This window comes from Schistocerca serialis, chromosome 1 (assembly GCF_023864345.2).
Source record: "Schistocerca serialis cubense isolate TAMUIC-IGC-003099 chromosome 1, iqSchSeri2.2, whole genome shotgun sequence".
Classification (NCBI taxonomy): domain Eukaryota; kingdom Metazoa; phylum Arthropoda; class Insecta; order Orthoptera; family Acrididae; genus Schistocerca; species Schistocerca serialis.
The window spans coordinates 1,257,142,996-1,257,150,072 of record NC_064638.1 but is presented as its reverse complement, the minus strand read 5'-3'; positions in this window follow the sequence as shown (position 1 = coordinate 1,257,150,072).

The window sequence follows — 7,077 nt, the reverse complement described above, 5'->3', positions numbered from 1 at the left end:
AACGCAAATATGCAAAGTATTTATAAACTACTGCTATTTTAAAAGTAGATACAATAAAGAGAACACCATCCGGAGTTATTTCTATTATGCAATATCATAAACACAGCATAAAACCCTATCAATTGCTGCTGGTTAGCTGTTAAATCCACGTCAAGTATAATATCGCTGACGTTGAGCTACGTCAGCTTTAACAAATGATACGGGTACAGTTAATCTAACGATTAGTTTTTATATTAATAAATAATATTTATTACGTGCGTCAAATACATCAAAGACATTGCAGACGAATTACGGGGCAGAGGTTGTTTTGGTAGAAAATGTACGCATTTGGTGGAAGTTAAAGGATGGTAGACGAGACTTGAGACAAGAATTTGAGAATTACGGTTTAGGAAGCGTTTTTGGTGTCTCTTTAAAACGTTGTGTCAGATTATCCTTTTCTGGTATACAAAAATCATTTATCGAAGTGAGTTTTCGGAGCCTGTGCGGCGAAGCCGGAACAAGCCTTTCTATAAGGAATGTTAACACTCTAGGGGGAGTCGTTTTTTGAACTGAAGGATGGAATAGGAACGTGTCTTTGGAGTCTGTCTTCAATTCTTCTTATATTTCAACAAATCCACACTTTGTTTTCGTTTCTTCTACTTTAGAAGGTGCACATTACTTTGCCTCTTTTTATAAGCATTGTAGAACCCTTCAACCTGTTTTCAAAGGAGTGGCGTGATTACTCAGCTTGCGTGTCACATAAGAAGTTGACAAGTTGACAGTTACGACAACTAATTTAAGTGCGAAGAGGTTTAGGCGCTTCAAACATTTTCGGAGTAGTAGGCAGGTGCGAAGCAGAATATGCACTGAAGATAACGCACTAAACACATGGTGACTGAGGCGTCCTTTGTTTGTATAGCAGATGTGCGAACCCAAGAACATACATTAGTTACGAAAACAAACTAACCTTGTCTGACATGTATAAAAAAATGATATCGTCAAAGAAGATAAAAAATGAAAGATGGGGGCCATGATAGGTAATGCGAAGGTAGCTTTAAGGCTTCTACTGATATTTCAGAATTATTTCAGAATCATTACAAAATTCAACTCTGATCTTTGGTGTGCTGCACTGCTGTTGAAATAGATCGTTAATATTTTATAAATTTTAGACTTCATTTACTTATTTTAAAGTTTATTTGTTTTAATATTCGCCGTAAAAGTAACGTATTAGTGGATTTTCATTAATCTCAGTCTTTTTTCCTGTGTTATTGACTCGAGTGGTCTATTATTTGTGAGTCTGCTTTCGTCGTTCGTCTAAGTCTGGCGCCTCAGTAGTGTGTCTACATTTTGCGGCGTGCACTGCAGCTGTAGCGGTTATAAGCTAAGTACTGACAAACTTATTTGTACTCTGTAATACAGTTATTAAATTTAATAGATTTCAGCGGTGTTGCGTGCCGTTTGTGGCGAAATAACGACTTAATAAACTTTTGTAATCGTTCGATCGCTGTGTTTTATAGAGTTTTCAGTGTGTTGAAGTCGTTTAGTAAATTTCGAGCTTTGGTTTTCAACTGACGTTTATTATTCTTTGTAGTGAAATATTTCAGTAAAATTTTCATTTAGTGTTTTAAATGGTTCAAATGGCTCTGAGCACTATGGGACTCAACATCTTAGGTCATAAGTCCCCTAGAACTTAGAACTACTTAAACCTAACTAACCTAAGGACATCACACACACCCATGCCCGAGGCAGGATTCGAACCTGCGACCGTAGCAGTCCCGCGGTTCCGGACTGCAGCGCCAGAACCGCTAGACCACCGCGGCCGGCTTTAGTGTTTTAACTTCGCTTAGTGTTACAGTGGTCGTTTTAATTTTTTGGTTTTAGCTAATAATTTTGTGAAGTTTTGCTGGTATTGGTATCGGCTGTGTTGTAGTAGTTTTAATACAAGTAGCTGCTTTCTTAGTAGGCAGAGAATTTCGAGACCATTATTGATAGTTCTTCAATAGTTCTACTGGTGTAACTGAACTTTGGTAGCGTAGACGTATAGTTTTCTTCAGTAACTGTAAAATTTTACCATGAGTGAGAAGTGTGGGCTCTGTCGTAGGTTTGTGAGTAGTGGATTACGGTGTGGGGTTTGTTCAAAGTATTTTCATTGGGGGGAGTGCAGTGGGGAAGCCAGTGGTCATTTTAGGGAGATCCTCTCCTGGGAATGTAGAATCTGTAGTAGAAACAAGGTAATAGAGGAGCAGGAGAGTAAGATTTGTGCCCTTCAGGTGCAGTTACAATGCGCAAAGGAGGAACTAGATAGGTTGAGGAGGGTGAAGGGCGGTGGGGAATAGGAACTGGCAGTTGGCAAAAAGGTAGCTAGGAAGAGGAGGTATTCAGACAGTTTTACTTTGCATACATGCAATAGATACGACCAACTGTCAGAGTTGAGTGGAGAGGAGCCTCGTGTAGCCGCAGATGTAGGTAACTTGCAGCAGTCCTCAGCAATTAGGAGGCCTAGGTTAGTTGCAAAGTCTAGCAGAAAGAAGGTTCTGCTGTTAGGTAGTTCCCACGGTAGAGGTGTGGGCCAGCAGTTGCAGGAAGTGTTGGGGAGTGAGTACCAGGTCACCAGCATTGTGAAGCCTAGTGCAGGATTGGCTGAGGTGACTGAAAGCATAGGGGAGTTATGTAAGAATTTTACGAAAGAGGATCAGGTAGTGATAGTGGGTGGATCAGGGAACAGTCTCGATAGGGACGGGGAATATGATGTCAGTGATGACTTGGTTAAGATAGCTACTCAAACTGGTGGCACTAATGTGCATTTCGTGCAATTGTTTCAGCGTCATGATCGGCCTGACCTTAATGCGGCTGTTAGGCGCGTTAATGTGGGGCTGGGGAGGGCACTGATGGCGGAGGGCATGGATCACATCTTAGTGGTGCCAGTTGGGTCTATCAATAGATGGAGTTTCACAAGGCATGGCCTGCAACTCAATAGGTATGGGAAGGGGAGGCTGGCTAAGCTTATAGGAGACAGTATAGTGGGTGGTGGTGGTGGTGGTAGTGGTATCACTCATGGAAAAGTTCCTGTAGTAGTTGGTGTTAAGAGCTGCACCTTTTTTAGACTGAAGTCAGCTGATAGGTATACCTGCTTAAAGGAAGTGCCTATAACTAAGGGCTCACCTCCAGAGGATGTAATGTTTCCAAGTAGAGAAGGAATTAGCATATTTCATCAAAATATAAGAGGTATTTGAGATAAAGTTAGTGAACTGCTAATAGATGTTAACTCTGAAATTATTGGTATATCAGAGCTCCACTTAAATAATTTGATAATTCAGAGGCTTCCTTTACCAGGCTACAGATTAGCTGGCTGTTTCTCAAGGAGTTCCTTGCGGGGTGGGGGAGTGGCTCTGTACGTGAAGAACAGTATTTTATTTGAGTCCATAGACGTATCACGATACTCCACTGAACAGATATTTGAAAATTGAGCAGCATCAGTTGAATTTAGTGAAATTAACTTCTAATTGCTGTTGTTTATAGGTCCCCTAACGCCACCTTCAGAGCATTTTTGCTTAAGCTAGAGAGGGTTCTTCATTCACTTTGTAGGAAGTACCAGAAAGTAGTTATATGTGGTGACTTCAATATTAATTTTGTACATGATTGTGCAAGAAAAAGGATGTTGGTAGATCTCCTAAATTCAGATGATCTGATGCAAACTGTGTTTTTTTCCTACTAGGGAGCAGGGGAACAGTAGCACAGTCATAGACAATATTTTTATTCATTCTTCATCACTAGATGGGCATTCTGTTAGTAAAAGGGTGAATGGCCTTTCAGACTATGATGCACAAATTTTAACACTAAAAGTTTTTGTACTCAAACCAAGGAATCCATTGAATGCCTCATCTGGCGGGGTGAGGGCGGGAGCTCGTCCTATGACGTGATGTAAGACGAAACAAGAGCCGATGTAGAAGATGAAGCGACTCCAGTCCTAGAACCAGAATTTAAAAGAGCTTTGCGATCGCGTAAGGCAGAAGTGATAAGTAATATACTATCTGAATTCCTAAAACCATGGGGGAAATATTCACGATGGTGTTTCGAATATGAGGCTGGAGATTTAACGTCTGACTGGGGGAAAAATATCGTCCACACAATTCCGAAGACTGCGAGAGCTGACAGGTGCGAGAATTATTGCACAGTCGGCTTAACAGCTCATAGATCCAAGTTGCTGACATGACTAATATACAGATGAATGGAAAGAAAATTGAGGATGTGTTAGAGGACGATGAGTTTGGCTTTAAGAATGGTAAACCCACCAGAGAGGCAGTTTGACATAGCGTTTGATAGTGTGAGCAAGACTGAAGAAAAATCAAGACACGTTCATAGGATTTGTCGACTTAGAAAAAGCGATCGACAGCGTCAAATGGTGCAAGATGTTAGGAATCATGAGGAAAAAAAGAGGTAAACTATAGAGAAAACGGGTAACACATAATATGTACAAGAACACTGAGAGAAAAATGGGAGTTGAACGAAGTGAAAGGATTGAAATGGGTATAAGACAGAGACGTAGTTTTTCGCACCTATTGTACAAACTATACATCGAAGATACAATGACGAAAATAAGGAAAATTTCCAGAGTTGGATTAAAATTGAGGGTGAGAAGGTACCAGTGACGAGATTCGCTAATGAAATTGCTACCCTGAAAGGAAGTGAAGAGGAATTGCAGGATCTGTGGAATGGAATAAACAGTCTAGTAGTACAGTACACGGACTGGAGTTAATCGAAAAAGAGACGATAGTAACGAGAATTAAGAGAAACTTGAAAGGGAAGGGAATATATGTAACAAAGTGAAAAGAAGACGGGACAGGATGGTAGAACGTCTGGTAAGACATCAGGGAATAATTTCCGTGGTACTGGTGGGAGCCACAGGGAGCAAACACTGTAGAGGAAGAGTCTGGGGTACATCCAGCAAATAACTGAGGGTGGGGGTTGCAAGTATTGCTATGAGATGAAAATGCGAGCACAGGAAAAGAATTCGTGGGGCTCTGATTCAAACCAGTTACATGACTGATGAATCAAAATAAATAAATAAATAGAAAAAGAAAGGTTGGGCTGCATGTGGTGCTGGCAACATCTCATTATGCAGCCCCATCGTCTGAGAAGAGACGAGATGATTTTCAAAAATCGTTGATGTTTCGTGTTGCTGTACATGCTGCTGATTACATAGCAGCGTTCTTCTTAGTATCAACTAACGAAACCAACCACGGTTGACCCCAAAGACCTGTAGAAATGTCGTCTGTACTCAAAATAATGTGCTCACAGTTGAAATTTAAACAGACGTATCTCACAGGCAGGGAAATGCGTGGGGAAAATAAAAAAAGGAAAAACCGATTTTGATTTGCAGCATCATTAGAAGCAACCCAAAAAATTTTGGGTAAATCTTTTCTTAGCGATACACTATCCTTTCACTCACGAGCTAAATGATTTCGAGACGTGACTACACATCAAGAGAGTTCCCAGTATATGGTGTGGTATGTGGAAACAAAATAACCCATCGCTCATTGCTGTCCAAAAAATGTTACCAACGTGAATTTCTAAGAGCTCCACCAGAGGTTAACACAGCTGAGGTATTGTATGTTCCCAGCCAATCCCATCTAAGACAGTTGTCGAGTATCTCGACAACTAAACAACCCTCACTCAACCGTTGCCAATGTGCTGCATAATCTGTTTCCCTTGCACGCTTACAAGATTGAAATAGTGGAAGAAATGCAGCGAAATGACTTGCAGCTTTGCCACGAAGTTGCTGTTGAGGTGTCGGACCGGATCGAGCGAAATTCCTACTACCTGAAAAACGTCTTTTCTCTTACGCAGCAAGTTTACACACATTTTGGAAAGTGAATAGGCGCAACATTTGCATTTGGGATTTTCGGGAAAAAGTGGGAGATAGTGAAAATGTGAATGAGTGAGGTTCGCTGAAGGAACACGGCACAGTTGCGCCATTCTTCTTCATCGAGCCAACAGTAACACTAGTCGTTCATACAGACATACTTTAGCAGTCTTCTGTTCCTTAGCTTCTTCCTTTTCAGTGAAATATGATCTTACAGTTAGATGCATTTTGTCCGGTCTCTGTGTTCCTTGCTCCTTCCGTCATGCGTCATTTTGCTTCGAAGGTAACAAATCACGTCTTTTGAAGTTGAGTTTGTCACTGATTTCATGTCTGACCTTCGCCATTTCTGTCGTCTTTGTTTGGTGTACTCTTAGTGTATTACATGCTGAATTCAATAGCCGGTTCGTCTTTTCAACAGATCCTGTAATTGCTTCACACGTTCACTGGGGACGACAGTATCGCCTGCGAATCTAATTATTTACATCCTTTCTTCCATAATTTTAATACCGCTTCTTCACCTTTCCGCCATCGTTCTTCGGATCAACAGTAACACTAGCCATTCATACAGACATAATTCAGCAGTTTCCTGTCTCTTTGCTTCTTCCTTTTCAGTGACCAACGACGTCATATTAATCCGCCAGATGCTACACATTGCCATGAGGCAAACATAAAAACATCACATACAAGAGTGTACTAACTCTACATAGAAAATGTTGAAAGCTTACGAGACAACTCCTGGAAACTATTGATATCTAAAATCTAAAGCAACAACAGTAACATCTCAAGGATAATAATAAAAAAAATTAACAACTGGGAAATTACGATATGAAGTTTGCCTTAAAAATCCAAAAAACCTAGAATTAGCACAAATCAGCAATGCCTTGTATATAAAACATTACTTGACTTACATAGCTCAACGTTACACGTTATCATGGCCCAAAGATATAAACATTCAAACACAGAATTGTAACAGCGTTTAATAGTAAATATTGACAGCCTGGGAAACAACTACAAGAAAAGGCGGATTTCTCAAATCTAAAATAACAACAACAATAACACAATAATAATAAAACACACGAAACTAGACAACCAGGCAACACAGTATCACGTTAGTTTCAAAATGTCGAAAACCTCCAAATTAGCGCAAATCAACTGTAACTGCTACATAAAACTCAGGAAACCTGTTGGCACACAAAATAACTTCTGTTCGTCTCAGAATGGACACGTATAGGTTC